A 26,441-nucleotide genomic window follows, 5' to 3' on the forward strand; every position below is an offset into this window, starting at 1 on the left:
GAGTCCTAGGTTGGTAGCCACCTAGCAACATCAAAGAATTTTGTTTCCCTGGTTGAGCCTCCACCAGTGCTTGGCTTGGATAAGCGGGACTTTCAAAGAGATTTTCCTTGGATGAATATGATGCATATTCCTCCTCCACATAGCCTGGGTTTACCAAGTCTCTACACATATTTGAATTGTCGTAGTCAACAAACCTCACAGGAGCAGTCCCAGGAGCAGTCCCAGGAGTAGGAGGTTGAGCTCCAAGTACAGGAGGTCGTGCTTGCTCTTGTGCCATCGGTGGCTTACGTTCAAAATTAGTATACTGTTGATGCATTTGTGGAGCCACTGCACCCCTTTGCTGCTCACGCTCCTGTCTCATTCTTGCAATGCGAGTACATTCCTGTGTGGTGTGGGTAAAATTCCAAGCATAGGCCTGGCACCACTTCTTCGTGGGTTGGTTTGTGACTAGAGGAGAAAAGGTATTACGTTCTTTGGTTTTATGGTTACCGCCACATGCTCTACAAAGATGAGGACCTGTAGGTAGTGCACTCCTCATTCGCTGCTGCTGTTGTTGTGGTTGCATGGGTGGGTGATAGGTTTGTCCCAATCTCCTTAGTACTAGGTTAGCTATGTGGTCTGGATTTACTAGTGCACTAGACCCTGAACTTTGGTCATCACCCCACTGATCCCTAGGTTGCACCTCAGGGCCAGAACCATTTTGGAATTTGAAGTTATCTGTGAAATCCATAGCATCATGGCAACACTCATTGAAATTTGTATGCTTCTTTGCATAGAGATGTGTATGCAGTGTTGAATTTTTGAGTCCTTTTAAGAAGAGAGAAATTAATCGACTCTGGGTGGGCTTCTCATCTTCTGGGCAACAATTAATGTACTGCTTCATCCTATTTACACAGTCTCTAACACTCTCAGTCTCGCCTTTCTTGAAAGAGTAGATGTTTGCTACTGTGTCATGCTGAATCCCCATCAAGGAAAAAGCAGCAATGAATCTCTCTTCCAAAACTCGTAAAGAAGATTTGTCTGAAGCCTCGAGTGCCTGAAACCAAGCAAGGGCCTTTCCTTCAAGAGTGAGCCCAAATCCTTCAATTTGCGTATGCTTGTCAGTCACTTGCTCAGCTCGAACTTCTTGCCTAAATGCTTCTACATGGTCATATGGATCTACTGACCCTTCGTACTTCTTTACCAGTTTCTGAAGAGTTGATGGCCTTACTTGTCTTGAATACTCATCATAGGGCCTACGGCCTCTCACTCTCAGTGGGAACTGTTTCTCTCTTTGGTAAGATGGTCCACATGCATCCCAAATTCGTGTGGGTCCCCTATTACCTGCCTCACCAACCCCCTCCAAAGATCTTGTTACCCGCATTTCAGGAGGTGCATTTATGGGAGGCCGAGTTGGCTCCCCTACCCTCCGATTGTCATAGTGAGAGAAACGTTGTTGTGGTGTGATCTGTGGTCGCACTTTTGGTGTAGGATAATATCTTGGTGCTAGAGTTGGGCTACTTGCAGTGGTCCACTTTGATGTTGAGGGTCCCTCTCTAGTGAACTCTCGTAGGGGAGGGGCAACAGTTTCTCCAAGAAAGGCTGTCTCTCCTGGTTTAGCTATATTTGTTGAGAACACTTCCATGAATAATGGTTGTCCTTTCCACGTGAGCTCTCGAATCTCCTTCCAATCTAAGGTTCGGTATTCATTGGCCCATTTATCAACGATTCGGTTCATGTGTCTTGCAAGCTTCTCGACTACCACCACAAGTGCTAGAGGAAGATCTAGCTCTCGCAATCTAGTTGTGGCATAATATCCTTCTAAAGAGTCCTTATAGACCTCTTGAAGTGGGTCATCCTGAAAGACCTTTGTCACTGAAATTTGTCGTACAAACTCCCATTGGTTCTCAGCCCCCTGATCCATTTTGCTCTTGCCTTTCCTGTGCCTTTCCAAATTTAGATCTACAAAAAGTAAATCATCTATGGATGGCTTTGAGGACTCGGCATTGGATGGTCCAGGCATGTTCGGCTCAATGAGCCAATCATCTCTAGACTCCCTTGCTCTGGAAGGCTTTGATAAGTCTAAGAACTCACTTTTAGAGAGCTCCCCTAATTTGTCCACATTCTCTGGATGATAGGTTACTTCGTAGGCGAACACCATCTCCACCCATGTACATGTTACCCTGGTCATTGACTAGAGGTGCTCCATTAGGAAATTTTTGAGCTCATTTTGGGGCCCTGTAAGGAAGTTTGACCGGAATATTCCCTCCAAAAAGGGGCACTGGATAAAATTTTTGCAAACGAACTCCAAATTTGTCGGACCTCACATATTTAGATTCTACTCTTCAAAAGCTATCCATTGATATATAACACGATGGGGTTCGGAGAAGGGACAAGATAGATACCTAGAAGATTCCTTTTTGCCTAGGAAAGATTCACGTAACGTGAATCTTTCCTAGGCAAAAAGGAATCTTCTAGGTATCTATCTTGTCCCTTCTCCGAACCCCATCGTGTTATATATCAATGGATAGCTTTTGAAGAGTAGAATCTAAATATGTGTAACGTGAATCTTTCCTAGGCAAAAAGGAATCTTCTAGGTATCTATCTTGTCCCTTCTCCGAACCCCATCGTGTTATATATCAATGGATAGCTTTTGAAGAGTAGAATCTAAATATGTGAGGTCCGACAAATTTGGAGTTCGTTTGCAAAAATTTTATCCAGTGCCCCTTTTTGGAGGGAATATTCCGGTCAAACTTCCTTACAGGGCCCCAAAATGAGCTCAAAAATTTCCTAATGTATCGAGCTTTGAGAAAAAGTCTGCGATCTTAACGAGATACCGTTGTTGTGGATCCCTAAAAATCTCAGCTCCTTGAGCATTCGTGTAGACATATTGAAGTCTCACATTGAGTGGTAACCCCATGGTGTCGGCTTCAAATGGATTAAAAGATCTTGTGGGTGTCCTATTTTGGGGCTAAGGGATGACTATTTGACGGCCCTAGATTGTCCATAGACAATGAGCTAGTTGTCCTGGAAAAGGTATCAGATTGGGATTCGGAAAAGGTTTCAGTAATATTTGCCAAATTTCCTACCGATTGGGTCCCACTTTCCTGTGTAGGTACTCTAGAAGGTGCCCTAGGCCCTATGGCAGTGTCTATATGACGTCCCGACCGCAAGTGCATAAGGTCAAATTTTAAGGTTTTTTTTTCAAAAAAATCCAAAAATTTTCAAGTTGGCTCAAACTTTGCCAGAACCCATTTTGAACCCCCTTGAACACATTAGGCCAAAAAATGGCGTATTTTTTCGGATCGAAAATCGCCTAAAATTTACCAGTTTCCCATACTGAGTCACTATGGGAAAATGGGTCTGGGACCGAAATTTCGACGATGGGTGTCGTCTAACTCCTCTCGAAAAGTTAGATAACCTCCCAAATTTTTGCGACAGAAAATGAAAAATTTTCCAGACTCTTATCCGGTGCATCCTCTTATCCGGTGCGGTGGCGGTCTTTATGGTGTGGTGTGTGGGTCTCTCCGCGCGGTGTGCTGTTCACACACAACCGCCTTCCTTTATTATTATTTTTTTTCCTTTTTTTGAAGTGCGTGTGCAGTGAACTAAATGCGTGTACAGCTATGAGATTTGCAGCAAATTCAATGCATGTGCAGTGAACTAAATGCATGTGCAGTAAATTCGAAATGTTCAATCTTCATGTGTGTGTGCAGATTTCAGTTTCTCTATAGGTGCAGGTTTAACAGAGAACTAAAATGCAGGTTTACAGAGAACTAAAATGCACAAAATTAATGATGCAAAAAATTGAACTAAGCTAAGAACAAAAAATAAAACGAACATGCAAAAAACTGAAACTGTAAAAATTTTCCTCAAACAGAATGACAGAAATGCAAAAACAGGCCTCTCTTTTTTGCACACAAATTGAAATTTGCAGGTTTAGCGCCTACCTCCAATCCTTCCCGTGTGTTGAATCCCTGTCCTGACCTCGAGGGAGAAGTGTAGCCAGCCAATCGCACTCAAATTGCAAGACAAATAAAGAGAATTTAACAGCAGATTAGTCTTCAATAAGTACCAAAATTAGTCCCAAAGCCTGCTCTCCTATCCAACAGTTTTGCAACCGATTGGAGCTTAATAAGGAGTGGTAGTGTGTGTACGGTGCTCAACTAATGTAGGCACTCAGTCCCCGGCAGTAGCGCCATTGTAGAGCGGTTCTCTCTCTACCGTGCAATATAGTGCTCATAGAGTACTACCGATCAACAAATGTGTTAAGAAACACAATGTCAATCCGAGGACTCGACCCGATTAGTGCATGAAGGCTTATCCCATGAGGGAGAGTTAACATACACAAACCACCACTTGACGATTCAACCATTCAACACCTCAATCAATCTCTCAATCCCTTAAATCCACTACACTAATCAAGACAACAAGCAATGCATAGCAATCTCTTAATCCCATTTAAACATTGATTAAATCTTAGCTTTCCCTAATGCCTGCAAACCCATAAGTGTGCATCTACTAACCCACAAGCTTAAGCAAGCAGAGAATGTAACATTCACAAACCCACAAGCTCATAGAGAGAGTCTATCCATGCAAAAACTCATTGCCAGTGAAGTGGGCAAGAGCTTGCATCAATGGAGACTATACACACACACACTACAAGCATGCAGCATACACAAGAGAAAGAAAGAAGCATTCAACTAATCATAGATTAATCTACTTCAATGATGCTAAACAGATTAAGAGAATGAAGTGGAGCTATACTCATTGGAGCTTAATGCTCATTAGAGTACAATAGAGAGAGAGTTAGAGAGCTGCCATAGCTTGAGAGCTCAAGAGCTTCACTCAATAGCTTATGAGAATGGCAAAAACGTCCCCTTTCTTTAGCTAACATCTCTTTTGTAGAGATGCCACTAACCCTAACCCTAGGCCTCTTTCACACAAGGGTGGACAACCCCATAAGTGAGCCTTGCTTAATACACTAAGAACTCTCATTTAGAACCCACATTGGCCTAAAACGATTTACATTGCACTTCGGCACAAAAATATGGAAAAATTATGTGCGTCTTTATGTTCCCATGGCTACAATCTCGCTCTCTCGCATTAATTGCTTCCAGCCTCCTTCCATAATCCGTGTTGGAACATTCCCCCCTTCCCCGGCAGTGGCGCCATTGTAGAGCAGTTCTCTCTACCGTGCAATATAGTGCTCATAGAGTACTACCGATCAACAAATGTGTTCAGAAACACAATGTCAATCCGAGGACTCGACCCGATTAGTGCATGAAGGCTTATCCCATGAGGGAGAGTTCACATACACAAACCACCACTTGACGATTCAACCATTCAACACCTCAATCAATCTCTCAATCCCTTAAATCCACTACACTAATCAAGACAACAAGCAATGCATAGCAATCTCTTAATCCCATTCAAACATTGATTAAATCTTAGCTTTCCCTAATTCCTGCAAACCCATAAGCGTGCATCTACTAACCCACAAGCTTAAGCAAGTAGAGAATGTAACATTCACAAACCCACAAGCTCATAGAGAGAGTCTATCCATGAAAAAACTCATTGCCAATGAAGTGGGCAAGAGCTTGCATCAATGGAGACTATACACACACACTACAAGCATGCAGCATACACAACCGAAAGAAAGAAGCATTCAACTAATCATAGATTAATCTACTTCAATGATGCTAAACAGATTAAGAGAATGAAGTGGAGCTATACTCATTGGAGCTTAATGCTCATTAGAGTACAATAGAGAGAGAGTTAGAGAGCTGCCATAGCTTGAGAGCTCAAGAGCTTCACTCAATAGCTTATGAGAATGGCAAAAACGTCCCCTTTCTTTAGCTAACATCTCTTTTGTAAGATGCCACTAACCCTAACCCTAGGCCTCTTTCACACATGGGCAGACAACCCCATAAGTGAGCCTTGCTTAATACACTAAGAACTCTCATTTAGAACCCACATTGGCCTAAAACGATTTACATTGCACTTCGGCACAAAAATATGGAAAAATTATGTGCGTCTTTATGTTCCCATGGCTACAATCCCGCTCTCTCACATTAATTGCTTCCGGCCTCCTTCCATAATCCGTGTTCCCGTGAGTGGAACAGGAAACATACGGGGAATGTTGGTAAGGTTCATCCATTCGAATTGGGTGATTTGGATGGAACATATTAAAGTAAAAGAATATAGCAATTACTTACAAGAGGATAAGACACATGGGATTTGCCTTTTGATAAGAGATTAGGAGAAATTAATCAATATTAAGAAGAAATAATGGCTAAAAGTCTATAAAAATAGACACACACAGAGAATTGCAGTTTTAAATCCGTATAGACTATGCAAAAGAGGATTACATAGGTGCGTAGAGCTTGAACAGAGCTTCGCTTCTATATAAAAACTTTTAAAAACGGGCAACTGAGCGAAAAGTTATGAGCATTTTACTAGAAGACTATATAAGTTAGCAACTTTGGGAGAACTTTTGATCATAAATGAAGTAAAGGATTAAGAAATTAGTTATATGAGTAGAAAGAGAATATAAAGAGCTTCCTAGCCATATGATCAATTTTAGAAACCAATACCCGAGTGATGAATGAGTAATTACCTATTGAAATTTGGGTATTGGACCACAGCAACTGCACTTCCCTCTCTTTGCATGAAACCTCAATTTTCACATAGCCTCTTGCCTCTCATCTCCTTCATGATTCAAGCTAGAGGGTAAGGGTTAACATTGCTCAACGAAAAATTATAAATATTTACCTATGGTTCCCAAAGTCTTTCCACATGCTCATTACTGCTAAAACCATTGGTACCTCCAAAGGAGGGCAGCAATAAGGCAAGGGCTACCTTGAGAAGTCATAGGCCTTCCAAGATAATAACTCCTTATCCCACTTATCATGAATCATCAAAGAGATCCAAAATTGGGCTGAGCATGAGGAGCTAATGCTAAATGAGACATTCATATGTAAAGAGAGTGTTTGAATAAGGGTTTGAAGATAAGAGAATGGCAATGACACAAAATGCTAAATTGAGGAGGCTCATTCCTTGATTTGAAAGGGAGAGGAGGGCTCCTTTTATAGGTAGAGAATCACCCTCTCTTTAATTGTTACAAATTACAACATAAAAATCTTCAACCCTTCAGTGACATAAGGGTAGATGTCACCATCAATTTTCCTCTTAGGCTAAGTCTTCTATTGATTAATAAATTGAAGACTTTTTTACTTTGAAAGTGTGATGAGACAATAGCCAAGTCTAAGTGGCATGTAGGTGGAGATCCCACTTACACATGGCAGAATTATTCTCTTCAATGTAGGCATTCCTCCAGAAGAATCTTTCCCAATTATGCACCTATACACACTCCTCCACATGCCTTCCACACTCCCCAACTTGTAGCCTTATGGTGGTGAATACTATATTAATAATACAATTAAAATCCATGTGAGCATGAAGGCCCACTTTTATTTTCCACATCACTAGCCTATCTACCATATCAAAGTATTTATCAAGCATACTTGTGGCAATTACAATGTGTGCACCCTAAATCAACTAAAACCATTATATTTGAAGATAGAATGGCTGTTATTAGGGTAGCCACCAAGCCGCCGTATCACCACTCCGTTATTCCATTGTGGGTGCCGCAATCTTCTTGGTCAAGATTCCACCTTATTACCCTTGAGAAACCATCAAAATATGCACAAAATTGAAAATGAAAGATATCAATTTTTCATGTCACAATACCATGACACATCACTTGCTTACTAGAAATTGAAATGTGACTACAAGTGTGTGTGAGTTTTATAGCATGAACTTGAAAATGTATATGAATTTCACTTACAATTGGCACTTATAGTTGCATGCCCCATCATTACAATTCATAGGCATAATCTCTCAATGTATCTGATACCAAATCCTTCATCAAAAGCTCAACGGAACACATAAAAGCCAACCCTGTGAATCATAGCATATATCCATACACCATTATTCATGTAATGTGCCATAACAAACTCCAATGTCACCACAATGCACTCAATCTTGACCATGTGAGACCAATATTGCCAATATGAAGTAGACTCAAGTGTAAACCCCTAATGGCAATATAGGCATATATGTGGTCTCCATTATAATGATAAGAATACTCAAATCTCACTTAGGTTTCTTCTAATGCATCAATTGAGAATATATGGTTGCACATGGCCTTCATGGAGGCATCATATAGCTCTCCATACCCTTGAATAGCATGTAGGCTTGAGCAATGGCAAGAAATTAGGGCTATTATTAGAAATCCCTAATTACATCACTAGAGAGCTGGAGGGATTGAAGGAATCAGCAAATGCTTAGGTTTAACCATGATTATGGATGACTGAGAGCTTAATAAGAAATTAATTAAGCCATCCCATGCCATAATATCCTCATGGAACCCCAAAGAAGCAAAACACAACCCCCTTTTGTTGCACAAATGCTGTAATTTCCCCTTTCTTACTTATGTAACAAGGCTCACAATAGCTTTGTTAAGCATAAACATGATGATTAATCTCAAAATTAACCTATTATCACAAGTCAAAAATGCACAGGTTTTTGTGAGGAGAAAGAAACAACCAAATCGGTGTTGAAGTCATCCATATAGCCTCACGGTAGCCCCAATAGCTCTACAGCCCACCATCCATACGGCATCGCGCAACCGCCCACAACTCAATAGCTCGTCCACATAGTCTCGTGCAGCTTCCATGGCTTCACAGCTTACCCCACGAGCAATGATTGTTGGTTGTTTTTGGTAGAGGGAGAATAAACCAAGCTCTTCCAAGATCTAAACCATGTAATGGCTAAAGATTGCACACAATTTGGCTCCAATGTAGTTCAGATTCTCGCAACTTGTTGGGAAGGAAATCCTTATGAAAATAGGTATCATCTAGCTTGGATTGAAGCTATGATCTTGCTCAATCAAAACCCTAGGTCAATGCTAGAACTTAGCCACATATTGAAGCCCTAATTATCCCCAAGATTAAACATGAAGAAGAGGATGATTAAAAATATTTTTAGATTAACTCACTAATCCCAATTAGTAATTTTTCCCCCAATTTTGGTTCTCCCATTCAAATTTAGAGCAGCTATCCCAGATTTTGGTCCACAGTGACCCATAGCCCCCTCCAAAAGCTTAGAACAACCAAAAATCAAAGAGGTTTTCCATCATCCCACAATCTCCATACCCATTTCTTCATCAAGAAATCTAGAAAATCAAGAAAGTCCAAGAAAACCAAGAAAATGCATGATTTTTTTTTAAAAAAAAGAGAAAACTAGATCAAAGACATGGCTTTGATACTAATGAAAGAAAGAGGCAACCTAGATTTAGCCTCTTTAGCCTAGGATTAAGGAAAGCATGAGAGATTAGCCTCCTAGGATTAGAATAAGAAATGAAATCAAAGGACTTGATTATCAAAAGGTACCAAAAATATGGTGTATGTGACCTATATACATGACCCCCATTTCAAACTATCATAAGTGTTGTCCATGGGCATGGTCAATTGGCCTTGGGACCATTATTCATATGAGACCATTCCACTTTGTTATAGATACCATTTTTTAAGAGCATGCACAATCGCAAATAGTTCTTTTTCATAAGTTAAATAGTTATTTTGAGCTTCGTCCAACTTTTTACTTTCAAATGCAAATGGCCTTCCCTTCTCCAATAATAGTGCTCCTACATCAAAATTACTAACATATGTTTCCAATAAAAATGGTTCATTTAGATCCACTATTTGTAAAATAAGAGTAGTATAGCTATAGCACTACTAGAGGTTCAGGGCATACCGACGTTAGAACACCGACGCAAATGTCGAACGTCGGTATGTACGTCCTAAACTTGGAGGCAAAAAGTCGGGCGGGTAATTTTCAAAAGTGCATATACCAATGTATATACCGACGTGTATACCAACGCGTATATCGACGCGTATACTGACGGATATACCGACGGATATTTCGACGGATATACCGATGCCCGTAACTTTTTTACAGCCGAGAACCTATTATTCTCTGTTTTGCATGGCTTCGAATATCCAGACAAGGTATGCGTGCATCTCCCTCAAGCATTCACCTCCTTCCATTCAACCCACTCTTGTTGTGTGTGTGTGTGTGTGTGTGTGTGTGTGTGTGGAGAGAATTAGTGAAGTGTGTGTGTAAATCTCCCTCTCTCTCTCTCTCTCTCCTTGGGCATTTTGCCTCTCCCCATCTCCTCATCTTCTTATGGCGTTTTGCCTCTCCCTCTCTCCTCATCTTCTTATGTGTGCGTGCGTGCATGCGTGTGTGTGTGTGTGTGTGTGTGGAGAGGGTAAATGTGTGATGTGTGTGTATATCTCATTCCCCTCTCTCCATCCTTCTTCTTACCTTCTTAATTATGTATGGAGAGAAGATTTGTTTGTGTGTGTTGTGAGAGATGTAGAGAGTGAGAAAGCTTGTGTATGTGAATCTATTACTAATGTATGTAATGTGTGCGTAGGTTTGTTTCTCCCACATGTGTCCTAGCTTGCAGATTTGCTTCGAACACGCACTGAGAGGTAAGCACATTACAAATTATGTTGTTTTATTACTTCTCTTTTTGTTATGTTTTAATTTGTTCTCAATTTGTAATTATTAATTGAAATTGAGTATGCAAGCTTATTGTTTTATGCACATATATGCTAATATTAGCATATATGTGAGTGCATAAGAAATTAATGTATGTGCTTATTTGTCTTTACACACACACACACACACACTTTGCAAGAGAGAGAGAGAGAGAGAGAGATTTTCTTTTTGGCACATACCCAAGGCGTTTCGGTCTCTTTTTCGACTTGAAATCTAATGTCTAAGACATCAACGCTATGTCTATATGTATATACTCTAATGTAATTGCCTAAAGCACATATCCATAAGCTAATGTATATGCCTAAACATTGCTAATGTATACTTCATCTCCCTCAACGACTGGGGAAAAGAAGCCCGTTTGACGCTTTAAATGTTATTTTTAAAATCTCCCTCAACAACTGGGGAAAAGAAGCCCGTTTGATGCTTTAAATGTTATTTTTAAAATCTCCCTCACAACGGCTGGGGAAAAGAAGCCCGTTTGACGCTTTAAATGTTATTTTTAAAATCTCCCTCATGGCTGGGGAAAAGAAGCCCTGTTTTATGGTTTACATAATGCTTTGTGTAATGCGTAATGATTTGCGTTTAATGAGCTACATATACATGTTATCCTGCTAGATGGAGCCTCTCAATCTTGAAGAGAGAATAGCATGTCCATGCATGCGATGTAAGTACCAAATATTTCGAAAACAAAGGATTTGCAACCAGCATATTCATGACGCTGGCATATTTCCAATGGAGCGCTTACAAAATTTACGGTTTCAATCGTACAACCAAGCAAGTGTGCAACCACATCTTGATAACATTGCGCCTATGATTTCTCGTCCCCAACAAAGGATGAGAATATTGAAGGAGGGAGTGACAGAAGGAGCTCAATTAACAGCACCCGAGGGAATGGAAGAAGGTCAGGGAATGGAAGAAGGTCCAATGGAGGAAATGTTGGATGCCTTTATCGAGCAACAAGAAGGTGTCTTCAAGGAGCATGAACATGAAGATCATCAACCACGACATTCTCAACGGTCAAATTATAAACCAGAGGAAGAGGCCATGCGTAAACTTGCATGCCTTCCACTATAAAATGGTGCCAAGATATCTATATTGCGTGCATCTCTTACGATGCTAAATTTATCGTCAATTTTTGGATGGTCTAATACAAGTGTCATTGAACTCTTCAAGTAAGGGATTTATGGAGATTACATGTTGAAATGATAAATTTTCAACTTGTATTTGACTAAATCTTAATAGTAACGATCAGATATTGCCATACTTGTAGGCTTTTGAAAGACCAGATATTGCCATATAGCAACGAAATGCCTCCATCTCGTGCAGATGCCAAGAAGTTATTAAAATCCATAGGCAATGATTGTATTCTCTTCCGCCATGAATACGAGCATTGGCAAGAATGTCCCCATTGTGGCTCTAACAGATATAGAGAAGATGTTCAGGGGGAAGCTGTCCTAGTAAAGGTTCTTAGGCACTTTCCAATCATCCCAAAAATAAAAAGCATGTTCAGGTGCAAATCTATAGCAAGCTTGATGACATGGCATGCCACAACTCGATCCACAGATGAAGTGATGCGTGTGCCTGCTGATTCACCCGCATGGAGACACATTGAAGAGAAATGGCCGGCTTTTAGGGAAGATGCTCGTAACCTCCGTCTTGGCCTAGCAATGGATGGTGTAAACCCTTTTGGTTTACGGAGCTCTTCATGGAGCACATGGCCTGTTTGCCTTGTGAATTATAATCTTCTGCCATGGTTATCAATAAAGAAAGGTCATTTGTTGCTCTCATTAATAGTTCCAGGAAAGTACAAGGTGAAGAACATGGATGTATATTTGGCACCACTTATTGATGAGTTACGTACCTTGTGGAACGAAATTGAAGTGAAGGACATGTTAAAGCAGCAGAGTGGCCAAAGACTTGCAACTGTGCAAGTCGGTATTCTCATGTGGACAATGCATGATTTGCCTAGCTATGGAGAATGCTCAAGTTTGTCTATATCGAGTTATAATGCATGTCCTCTATGTGGTCCTCGACTTGATTCAAGATACTCAAAAGCATTAAGAAAGAATGTCTACCAAGGACATGTTAGGTATCTTCCAGAAAATCATGAATTGCGGGATGGTAATCTAGGAAGACCTCCTCCAAGTGCACTGAAGGCAAGCGATTGGAAGCTCAAATGGGAGGAATGTGGCAACTTGGCATGTCCTGGGATGAAGAGGCTCTCTATCTTTCACCAACTCCCCTATTGGGGTGATCATCTTATAAACCATTTGCTTGACCTGATGCATATTTTCAAGAATGTAGCTGACATTCTGTGGAAGACCATGATAGGAAAAAAGGAGACTAAAGGCCAAAGGGACGACTTAGAAGAGATAGGTTGCATGCAAGAGTTGTGGGCTCGTACTAGACCCAATGGAAAGGTGCTACTTCCAAGAGCCCTATGGGTTTTTAGTAAGATGGAGGAACAACAAGTGAAGAGGACAATTTCAGAGTTTCGGACTCCTACAGGTTGTATGCATTGCTTGAAAAGTGCATTTACAAAGGATGATGATCTTAGTGGCCTCAAGAGTCATGATTGGCACAAGTTTTTACAATTTGTTCTCCCCATAGCAATAAAGGATTGCCTCACTGAAGAAATTAGAGCTACTATCTATAAGATTAGCACATTGGTGCGTTGGATTTCTTCAAAAGAGATAAAGAGAGACACTTTGGAGACAGTGCCGTTTAAACTCCATAGAGGCACTGTGCATGGTAGAGAAGTTTTTCCCTACAAGTTTATTAACAATCCAGATGCATCTGATAGTTCATGTTGTAGATGAGGTTGCAGTTGCTGAAACAGTCCATTCAAGATGGATGTTCTTTTTGGAGAGGTTTATGAAGACATTAAAGGGATTTGTTCGCCAAATGGCTCGCCCGGAGGGAAGTATGTCAGAAGGGTGGCTGATACAAGAGTCCCTTGTTTACATCACTGAATATTTAAGTTCATCAGATCCAGAGATACCTCGACTATGGTCTCAAGAGTCTACCTCGATTATGGTCTCAAGAGTCTAACAGGCGAGTCATTGGTGGTGAGGAACCTCAAGGCCAAGGCATTAAGAGAAAGATGGATAACAATTTGAGGGAAAAAATCAACAAATTTTACATCTTGAACTCGCATGTAATGGAGAAGTGGATTGAGACATATGAAGCTCTCAAGCGACAGTGAGTACAAGATCGTTTAAGTTTCAAAAGGAAACGCACTACAAGAAATCTCCCATATCCATAAGGTGTAAGATCCCTGTTCCCACCGAGCAACAGATTCGGGATACTAGCAGTGGAAGAAGCACTTCTCGCGCGGGACAAGGGTCCCACATTTGGGGCCTCACCGATGGATATCCGGATAAGAGACTAATCCGTCGGTTGTTCCAAAACCGAACCCAGAAAAACTTCCTTTATCGGAAAGCACGGGCGATTCCACCAGGATAACTTTTTACTCTAACGTAGTCAAGATCATTTCTGATCGAGCTGATCCAATTACATCTATAAGATACTTGGTCAGATCAAGGAAGAAACTTGCACTTGGATCATTGGGATCAACGCTTTTTTTCCCATTCAAGAGGCACAGCCGTTGATTCCTATCCATAGAACAGTTACTGTCCGGGATTTATTTTATCTATCGTAAAAACAAAAGTTTGAGTCTCGATTTACGGATCCATCAGTCCAGCCTAACCCCATCCCCAGTCCCATGGGTTAGCCAACCGCCCAACCACTGTAGTGATGGGATCCAATTAAGAATTTGGTTAGGTTTTGTCCCGGGTACCAAGGAAAAGAGTTCCAAGGCCCCCTAGCCGGATGTTCATGCAAAATAAAACTAGTCACACCACTCACACACCCAATATGAAATTGCCTTTTCATAGATTCTACTAGTTTAAAACAATCCTTTAATAAAACCATAGTATCACTGATCACCATCTTCCAATTTATCCAGTTGATTCTTAATTTTCCCATCATTCCTTCATCAGAGTATCTATGGCATCATTGGTAACTAGGATGCTCACCACCTGTCCACTCAGGGGCCGTTTCCTAATCCCTAGCCCATAATACTCGGCAATATAATCACTTATCAAGATGGACTCTCGTTGAAGATCAGCAAGATCAACCAACAGATCCATATAAAGAGCCATGGACTCATCCATTGAAGACCAGCAAGGTCAATCAACCAGATCCATGCCCGATTTCAGAAAACAACTCCTACTCTTGTTCCAATATCTTCCTCGACGCACGCGTGGGCATCCTAGGCGACCCAGAGCCCGAGCACCGTATGGTCAGCACCCTCTAGGATCCTTCGCAGGTGACCTAGCGCTTCACTCATAGGCCGCTTCCTTGGCCCCTCATCCACCGTACCAGAAGCTCACCATTTTAATCGCACCGAGGCTGGTCAAGACCTCGGCCGACCTTGCTACGCGAGACGTCCTTCATTGACTCTCCGTCAGCAGTTGTAACTTTATCAGTTAGGTCTCCACGACCTTAATCACAAGATGGTCAAAATGCTCCCCCAGCATTGTTGACATAAAACAGTCATTTACAAACAGTTTACAATACAGTTTCTATTTTAACTTTCATTTTTCCACATTATCCCTCATCAATCTACATTACTTATTCCATATTCCATTTATATGTATACTCATCCCATCACATCATTTTCCATCTCATCACTTCAGATTCCTTCACATCACATATCATATATTCACATCCATACATATATCCACATCCACATCCACATTCACATCCATACATCCACATCTACATCCATACATCTATTTTCACATCCACATCTACATGCACATTCATGCATCCACATCCATACATCTGCATCTACATACACATTCACATCCATACATCCACATCTATATGCGTACATTCACATCTACATGCATACATCCACATCTCTATGCATACATCCACATCCACATTCACATTCACCTCCATACATCTACATCTACATGCATACATCCACCTCCACATTCACATCCACATCTATACATCTACATCTACATGCATACATCCACCTCCACATCCACATCCACATCCACATCCACATCTACATGCATACATCCACCTCCACATCCACATCTACATCTACATGCATACATCCACATCTCCATTCATATCTACATCTATACATCTACATCTACATGCATACATCCACCTCCACATTCACATCCACATCTATACATCTACATCTACATGCATACATCCACCTCCACATCCACATCCACATCCACATCCACATCTACATGCATACATCCACCTCCACATCCACATCTACATCTACATGCATACATCCACATCTCCATTCATATCTACATCTATACATCTACATCTACATGCATACATCCACCTCCATATTCACATCCACATCTATACATCTACATCTACATGCATACATCCACCTCCACATCCACATCCACATCTACATGCATACATCCACCTCCACATCCATATCTACATCTACATGCATACATCCACATCTCCATTCATATCTACATCTATACATCTACATCTACATGCATCCATCCACATCTACATCTATACATCTACATCTACATGAATACATCCATATCTCCATTCACATCTACATCTATACATCTACATCTACATGCATCCATCCACATCTCCCTTTACATCCTCATCTATACATCTACTTCTATATGCATACATCCACATCTCCATGCATACATCCACCTCCACATTCACACTCACATCCATACATCTACATCTACATGTATACATCCACCTCCACATTCACATCCACATCTATACATCTACATCTACATGCATACATCCACCTCCACATCCACATCTACATCTATACATCTACATCTACATGCATACATCCACATCTCCATTCACATCTACCTCTATACATCTACATCTACATGCATCCATCCACATCTCCATTTACATTCTCATCTATACATCTACATGCATAATAAAATTCTTTTAATTAATCTAGGATGATAGTTCCTAGAATATGGTAGGAAGTCCTCTTTTTATGCTTTGAATGAAATTATTTTATGCGTAATTTCTATAAAAATTTTGCCATAGCTCCGCTACTATGACTGATAAATCTCAATATTTTCTAAGGGATAAGGCTTATCATTAAGGAAATAATTAGAATGGTCTCTAATTGGATCATCAATCCATAATGGATTGAATCATCGATATACATAAACTAAAAGCATAGAAAAAAGCCATTAATTTGGCCTCAAGCATAGCTTAATCTTGGATTAAGGAAAAGCCTTATGAAAAGCTTCATTTGGATTGAAAAGGGTCATGAGTATGACCATTTCTTAAGTGAGAGAGAGAAAAACCATTAGAATTAAATATAAATAGAATTTTATGTAATTCTTTACTATCATTAATTAATTAACTTCAATAGCATTTCAAAAACCATATCAATTAAGCTTCTCAAGCTTGAGAGGGGTTGAGAAGAGAGAATCATTGAGAAATTATAGAAAAGATCAAAATTCACTATACTTATCTTATAATTTGCTTGATTCTTTGTTCACGGTAGAGGCCCCCAACCAATCAATTGATTTAGTATGTTGATGGAGCCACCAATGGGGATTGAAGAAAGAGAGAAGTGTCAAAAACTAGTGAATTATTAAAGAATTCACAGTTCTTGGCTTAGGTGGAATAGAGTAACAAGGAATAAGACACTATATTTTTTTCAACAAGGGAAGGCTTCTATTTATAGAAAAATTTGAGCTCCTAACCAAACAAACTGATTCTAGAATTTTCGAAGTCAGTTTGGTTGAATTTGGACTAGATTTGGACCTAGTTTGGTTACTTTTTTATTTGATTTGGTTCCATTTTGATTTGGTTTGGTTCAAGAGAGATGAGGGATAAAAATATCACATTATTTTTGAGTTTAAAACTCATTCAAGCATGTGAAATATGTACCTCCTTTAAAGAACTCCCCTTCCTTACATATGTGTCAAAATTTTATTGCTCATAGTTTTTTTACTAATAAACCTTGTACATTTTCAACTCTTCATCTTATGTGAGCATTTACTCATTTTTGGGTATCTTCTTTTACAAATTGGTTTGAAAGCCACCCAAGACTTGGATGACTGGAATGTTGTGAAGAGTAACTAATTGTGTGCATGCAGAATCTGTTTGGTTTGAGAAGGCTTATATGCTGGAGGAAAAGCATCATGCTTACAAGGATGTTTGTAGTACTTTTTCTATGACCAAGGTCTCTCGTAATGGTCTGAATGAATAGATCTTTAATGATGGAGAGGCAGGGCGTAGGCTGGATGATAAGCTTTCTAGTATGTTTAAGCCAGTTGCTAAGGGCAGAAATCTGAGGTTTTTTCAAGACAATGTGTAGGTGTTTAATCCCGGTGGGTGGATCAATTAAATTCAAAGACTAGGGGTGTTGTGCCCATTTGATCTAGGTGGAGGATTCTATTGTTGTGATGGTGCAAATCAACAAGTAAGAGTTTGAGATAGGTGTAGAGTTTGAGTGAATAAATGCTCCAACCAAGGGGGGGCTTTGCAAAATATGATAGGTTTTTTTTTATCGTGGTAGAAGACATCATGGTGTGGTCACATGCTAGATGCAGTCAAAACAAGGAGGAGTGGCATGCATGCTTTATGTGTTTTGGTGTTGCAAGAATGGCAAGGGAGATGATAACAACAAAATAGTCCCTTCTCTTCTCATGGCTGAAGAACACCCCTTGAGCAATGGCAATGGAGATGGAGCAATACTAGTAGTCTTGGATGTTTTTTTGAAGCCTGTGAGGTATGGTACGGAAGCCCTAGAATCAAGATTATGGGTGTTGAAAGCTTGGCTATGCATATAAGTGGTATAAACTCACGTTATCATTAATTAGGCATTAGTTGAGTGGAGAAACCAAAGGCATGAGGAGGACATTAGGCAAAAAAGTCAAACTGCAAAGCTTTAGGCTTTGAACCTTAGAGAGAAATGGCTTCATTGCATTGCCGACAGTTGTCGCCAATTTTGGAAACCATATGGAGGATGATGGTATCAACCCACAGGCAGCTGGGAGCCGTCTTGGCCATAATGGGTGTAAGCTGTGAGTGGGCTGTGTCTGTTGTGGTGCTTTCCAAGTGAATCAAATCTAGTTGTCAGGGCAGATTGGGAGCCCTGGAATTATGTACGAAAATAAAGCACAATCACTACAAGGCGATTACATGGTCACAAATCTATTGCATGTCCCAAGTTTCTTTGTAGTGACTTTTTCAAGGATGGAAAGGAAATGGTGTTATAATATATTATGGACACCTTATGTGAAAATAAAGTAGTACCAATACTACAAGGAAAGTTGATAGTCACAATCACTATAAGACATTTAGATGGTCACAATATTATTAGATGTCCCAAATCTCTTTGTTGTGACTTTTTCAGGGTATTAAAGAAATAGTGTCATTTTACATTATGGAGAGCTTATGTGTGAAAATAAAGCAAAATCACTGCAAGGCAATTAGATGGTAACAATCTTGTTGGATGTCCTAAATCGCTTTGGACTGACTTTCTCAAGGATATCAAAGAAATGGTGTCATGTTTTATCGAAATTATATGAGAATATAAAGGAGATAACTACAAGGCGAGTAGATGGTCATAATCTTATTGGATGTCCCAAAACGCCTTATAGTGACTTTCTCAAGGGTGTCAAAGAAATGGTGTCATATTACATTATGGAGAACTTACGTGTGAAAATAAATTAGAATCACTACAAGGCGATTAGATGGTCACAATCTTGTTGTATATCCTAAATCGCTTTGTAGTGACTTTTTCAAGAGTGTCAAAGAAATGGTGTTGTGACACAAAGTTGGGGTTTTGACTTCGGTCACTTCTTAGAATTAAAACACACTTGTATGAAACCTCACAGCCTTCTCACCTCCCTTTCTTTCCCTAGGTTAAGATAAAGATATACACATCAAAGGTGAGATCATAGTTCATGGAAGGAAAGATGAAAGGCTCCGGAGAAGAAAGAATTTTTGCCAATCTGGCAGTTCTAAATAAGAGGGCAATTCTTTGTTGGAAGAATATCTTCCGACTCAGGATTATGTGAACGAAAACATACGGGGGATGTTGGTAAGGTTCATCCGTTCGAATTGGGCGATTTGGATGGAACATATTAAAGCAAAAGAATATAGCACTCACTTACAAGAGGATAAGACACATAGGATTGGCCTTTTGATAAGAGATTAAGAGGAATTAATCATTATTAAGAAGAAAGAATGGCCAAAAGTCTAAAAAATAGAGATACACAGAGAATTGCAGTTTTAAATCCATATAGACTATGCAAAAGAGGATTACATAGCTGTGTAGAGTTTCAAGATCTCTAATATAATCATGTATTTGATGGTTCAACTTGTCAGTGTTTACATTTGCTCATGAATGATGATGTAGAGGTGTTGTTTCTTGGTTGTGGTTTTGTTGGTGTTGTCTACCTAGTATATTGTTTTTTCTAATGTTTTGTTTTGGGATGGAGCTATAGAGGGAGGCTTTTCCCAAAGCATCAACATGAACGAGATAAGCCCTACATGATATATGTAAGCGAAATAGAAGGAACTAACCACACTTTATCACCTAGTCAACAACTCTTTCTGGATCAGTTCAAAGACTCTTTTGTGCTAATGATTTACCCCAGGTCTACCTACATCTCCTCTAGAAGACAACACAATTAAGATCATCCCTTGGTAATCGACCACCACATAAAGATCCTTATAGAAAAAATCAAATTTAACAAAAAGAGATTCAACAACAAATAGAAGAACTTTTAGATCGAGGACTCATAAGGCCTAGCGGTTCTCCTTTCGGTTCTCCAGTACTTTTAGTACAGAAAAAGAACCAAATCTATCATATGTGCATTGACTATAGAGCTTTGAATGAGATCACTATTAAAAATCGATATCCCATTTCTCGTTTTGATGATTTATTAGATAAACTTTGTGGTGCATCTCTACTTAGTAAGATACATTTAAAATTTGGATGTCACCAAGTTTGAATGCATACATCCGGAGAGCTAAATTTTTGTTTGATGAAGTGGAATAGAATTTTCACACTTGTAGTATTTTGTGAGTTTCTTTTTAGGTCCCTACACCATGCATAGACGATCGTCGAGACACACTCCTCTTTCAATGATGATGAGGCACCCATGTGAAGTCGGCATGAGTGGTTACATCTGAAGATTCTATGTCTATGCAAGAGATGCAAGGGAGAAATCATGCGTTTACATCGAATCACGATATTCCAATATGTAAGATTGTGGCCAATTTGAATATGTACGACACACAGCTAGTTTGGTGAGTATACATAAATTCTTATGCACATGATTTAGTTATTCATAAAGTAGTCCATGTTTTTTAGGATGAGGACGAGGAGGAGGTATGTCATAGAATGAAGGAGTCTTTGCCTCATTACTCTACGTTTAGTGGATGACTATGTAAAGGCTTTAAAGACCTCCATGATTCAATTGGGGTGAGTCCACGTGATCGACATGAGGTGATGAAGATTTGGGCTTGAACGAGATAATGGATGACTTTTTGAGAAAGGAGAGGAGGAGCCCGAAGTCTCAATTCACAAAGATCAATTATTTACGACAAGCCGTTTGCACTCCACTCTATGAGGGGTATGCATACTCCACCCTTCGTGTGACCTTGGAGTTCCTAAACTTGCAAACCATGTATGGTTGGAGCAATGCTAGTGTTACAAGCCTCTTTTAGTGAGTCCTTAACGCTTGTGGTTTTAGCAATTTATAATTTTGATATAACATACATTTTATAAATAATATTTAAAATTCTCTCAAATCCTTTGTAGGATCATGAAGAATATGCTTCCTTTGGACAACAAGATTCCAAGAGTAAGGCCACATTCTAGGAGTAAGGCCACATTCTAGGACAGTATTGATGGCACTTGGCATGGATTACAAATGTCTAGATGCATGTGTCAATGATTGTGTGCTATTTCGGAGGATCATGAAGAATATGCTTCCTTTGGACAACAAGATTCCAAGAGTAAGGCCACATTCTAGGAGAGTATTGATGGCACTTGGCATGGATTACAAATGTCTAGATGCATGTGTCAATGATTGTGTGCTATTTCGGGGTGTAACTCAATGTCCGAAATGTGGAGTCTTGTTACCGAAGTGATTTCCAAGGTACGATAATTTCTCAAAAGGTTTTGAGGCATTTTCCTATCATACCCTACATTCAACACATGTTTTGATACTAGTCTTTTGCCAAACTCATGACATGGCATGCACATAATCATTCCATCGCCCGATGGCATGATGAGGGTCCCTGTGGATCCAGCGGCATGGCAACACATAGAAGAGGAGTGGTTGGAATTCAAGGATGAGCCACTTCACTTACAAATTATATTGGGTATGGATGTCTGATATGTTTTATATTCTCAATCACCTTCCATTTGATTTGAATTATCTAATATTAGATGGCTCTGAATATATTTTATTTGTGCATTGTGCATAATTAGGACTCACAACATCCGGTCACAATGCCATCACTTGTTACATCATAGCCTATGTATCTCAAGAAGATCATGTATGAAGACCATCATCGATTTTTTTCATTTGATCATGAGAAGTTTGTTCCACCTACAAAGTAGTACCCCACATTCTCTAACAGTAGGAGATTGGGAAGTATTGTGGAGAGGATCGTCCCATACACCACCGTCGGGAATGACAAGGTACTTAAAGTTCTTTCGTCTTCCATATTGGACAAAGCTAAGAATCAATCATCTTCTAGATCTGATGCACATCATAAAAAATGTAACATTGAATATTTGGGATCACATTATTGCCACGAGAGATTCTTTATCAGCTCGGAGAGGACTTGAGATTAATTGAATGCCTCCCCAACACTTGGACAATAGTCCCACATTCTTGAAGATGTGCATGGGATCAAGAAGATGGTTGATCTTAAGATGGGTCCAATATGGTAGCCGAAAAAAATGGAGTACCTACACAAGGGATTGCTCTATGTGACCTTTAATCCAATTATAGACTACACAAAACAAGATTGAAAAACATTACTATACTTGTTCATGCCATCTGGAGGAAGAATATTTGTAGACTCCCAAATACGCTTCCAATCTTTTGCACGAAGTGTTTGTGGAGGAATGTTACTCTTACTAGCAACATATTTAGGATGATCTGAGGGGAGAAATCGATGATGATTATCGAATATGGTCTTACACAAACCGTCAGCATACTCATGTACTAACAAAGGGCCACAAACAGGACATGCATGTTTACCCGATGTTTTCAAACTTGTTAAAATATAAATAAAAGTTAGAATAATAAAGTCAATATTTATAATTAATATAGCCAATAGTATTAGAGTAAGGAGGTAATTAGAACTCTTACCAGAACAATCGCTGTATCTTGGAAAGTCGTGCATTGTCCACATCAACACTGCTTTTAAGTAGAAGTGTCGAGAGGAGGGAGGCCTACTAATGTCCATCACCGCAACACCTCTCCATAGTTCCTCCAACTCGTCAATCAACGGTTCGAGATAAACATCCATATGCTTGATTTTATGTTTCCCTGGAATTAGAAGGGATAACATAAGATGTCCCTTCTTGATCACCATTGATGGTGGAAGGTTGTAATTCACCAACACAACTGGCCACACGCTATATGCGGTGCTTTTGAAACCAAATGGATTCACTCCATCCATACCTAGGCCAAGTCTCAAGTTTCTGGGCTCTGTTTTAAAGCTGGGCCACTCATCTTCAATATGCTTCCAAGCAGGAGTGTCTGCGGGAATTCTCCACATGCCATCATCCGATCGATGTGAGGAATGCCATGACATGAGCTCTGCTATGGATTTGCAATTGAACATGTGTTTGATGCGAGTAATTATAGGAAAGTGTCGCAAGACTTTACGAGGTACATCAAAACTCTTCACATCTGTTCTATACCTTGTGGGACAATGTCGAGCCTCCTTATGCGTCCCACGAAAGAGAATGCAATCATTGACGCATGCATGTATGCGATCATAATCCAATCCTCCAAGAGATGTCACATAGCGTCTCACTATGTCTCTTGAGAGGTAGGTAGTCTATTTCCCTTTGGAAGCATGTTTGATAATAGCCTGCATCCAAATCATCAATTAGTCCTAAACCTTATACCCTAAAACACTAATTCAAATTTGCAAGTTAGAATGCTTACTTCAATAATGCGTCAAGACTTGCATTGCTCCATCCATAAACTATTTGTATATTGAGTAGTTCAAGTGAAGCACGTAAAATAGAGAATATGCACCCTTCAAAAACTGATGTCGATGAAGCCTTGTAAAGATGCTCTTGTTCCATATCATCATCGTCCATACCTTTGGGATCATCCTTAAAAAGATACCGCACCATATCATCAAACACTTCCTCTTCCACAACTTCGTGGGGTGCAGGGCTATTGTTATCCCTTTCCCACTCATCTCTGACAATAGATCCCAAAGCTCCAGCATCATCTCGTCGATGCTTTGCGTGCTCTCACTGCGCATAGGACACCATGTTAGGGTGTGGTACTGCATCCTGCTTCAATTAGAGTATATATATTACAACTCCATTAATTTAATTTGGATACCATGAGTCATTTGAATACTATCAATTTACATCTACTCACCTCTAAACTTGTTTGATTCCATTCTCCATACATAGAGATGTGATTCAAGGTAATTCGACGTGCTCGTACAATGCATCCTTGACATCAATTACACACACTTGATCCTTTGTCCCAACCACACATCGCGATTACGATGACGCATTGTCTTATCCTCACCAGAACTGCTTGAGGAGGTTGATAACATCCTATGTACAAACCAGAAAACACAAAATCATAATCAGTTTTTAATGAAAATATAAAAATCGCGTGTATTAACGTGGCTAGATCCTAAAAATTGCGTGTATTAATGCGGCTATATCCTAAAAATTGCGTGTATCAACGCAGCTACATGCTGAAAATTGCATGTATGAATGCGGCTATATCCTAGAAATTGTGTGTATAAACGCGGCTATATCCTAGATATCGCGTGTATAAACACGGCTGATTTATTATACACGAGAAAATACATGCAATTTTACACGCGACGACCTGTTCAGCCTAAAATTAACCCGCCTTCCCCAAATAAACATTTTCAAAAAATAGATCTGCTCTCCTTCGTCGTCGCCTCTTCCAACAACAGAGCACTAAACCTAAGTGCAAGGAGCAGGCAAGGAGCACACACGGGTGAGGGAAACCGACCAAAAAGAAGACTCACTTTTTCAGAGGTGAGTCAGTTTGTCCTTTGCCCTGTCTCTTTCCTCAGATTTGTTTATGCTATTGTCTCTTTCCTTTATGGGTTTGTCATATGTCCTCCTTCTCTGGTTGCCATCTGGTGAACGATTGTAACAGGGGGCGACAGTGGGCCTTTTATAAGGACGATTTGTCGAAGGTCGATCGCTTTCAAAAAAAAAATGTCGCAGGCCGCATGTAGGAACGCGTGTATGTCTACGTGTATCCTGTCTGCACAGACAGTTCACGTGCATATACCCGTGTTTCTGGATGGGTGTATACACGCATTTCTGGACGGGTGTATACACGCGACTGTGTTTGTGTTTCCCGAGTGTGTGCAACCTTTGAAGATAACCACACAAGATGGTGGAAAATCATATGTGGGCCTAGCTTGCATTTGTGCTTTGATGCAATCATGTATATACTTTTATTTTTGTAGATTCTTTATGGATATTCCAAGTTCTTCATCTGATCCATTTGCGTACAGCAATTGGCTGATGGAGATGCTAAATCATTTTGGGTGCCATCCTGGTCCAGTTGAGCTTACAGAGTACATGTATGCCCATCCCCCTCCTTCCATGCCTGGTGTCTATACCCCTACCGCAAGTATCGAGGGCACTCCACTGCGGTCTATGTCTACGAGTCCGACGAGACGACATGCAGCTTCTCCTCTTCCACGCCCACCGAGGAGACATACTCGTCCCAGACACACTCACGCACACCCTCCCAACAAGCACCGTCACATCAGGTCTCACAGCCACCATCACGTACTCCCTCAGAGCCACCGTCACGTCAGGGCTCACAGCCACTGTCACGTAGACAATCCCCCAGTCGTGACTCCACCCGCAACAGTAGGAAGAGTGGGAGTGGAGGATGCGGCGGGTGCTTTGGTGGGGGAGGTAGTAGGGCATGCGGTGAGAGAGGAGATAGAGGGACAAGAGTTAGAGGAGACAGTTCGGATGAGGAGGAGATGAGAGAGCTGGAGGGAGTGATCTGCTATGATGTGATGCGGATAGGGGCGGGATAGTGATGGATGCGAGGGGGAAAGAGGTAATGGAGTACATGCGTGGGGTAGTATCAAACTTGTATAGAAATTGTTTTATTAAATTTAAAGATCAAAATAGCCGATTAGTTGGGGAGGTGATAGAGGCTGTACATAGTCGGTACCCCAATCCCCCACATGCTACATTCTCGGATGTATGGGGAAGGACGCGAATAAGGGAGATCTTAAGTAATAAAAGATCTCACCTTAAAAAACTCGCGTACGATGATGGGCTAAATGTAGCTGCGGGTGGCTATCCTGTCGAGAAACCTACCCCACTACGCACAAACGCGAGTGGAAGGAGGCAAAGAAACGAGCAGAGGGTGGCGTGAAGAGCAGGCAGCATGTGGAGGCACGATAAATCCAGATGGAGACCATTGGATCTTCGCATTTCGGATCTGGCGGTGTCGAGTCATGCGAGGCAGAGTTCGTAAGTATCTTGCCACTTTATTTGATTGTTTACTTAATTCATTAATTCTATG

Source organism: Cibotium barometz, chromosome 36, assembly GCF_041138505.1.
Source record: "Cibotium barometz isolate CiBa-2024 chromosome 36, ASM4113850v1, whole genome shotgun sequence".
Taxonomy (NCBI): Eukaryota; Viridiplantae; Streptophyta; class Polypodiopsida; order Cyatheales; family Cibotiaceae; genus Cibotium; species Cibotium barometz.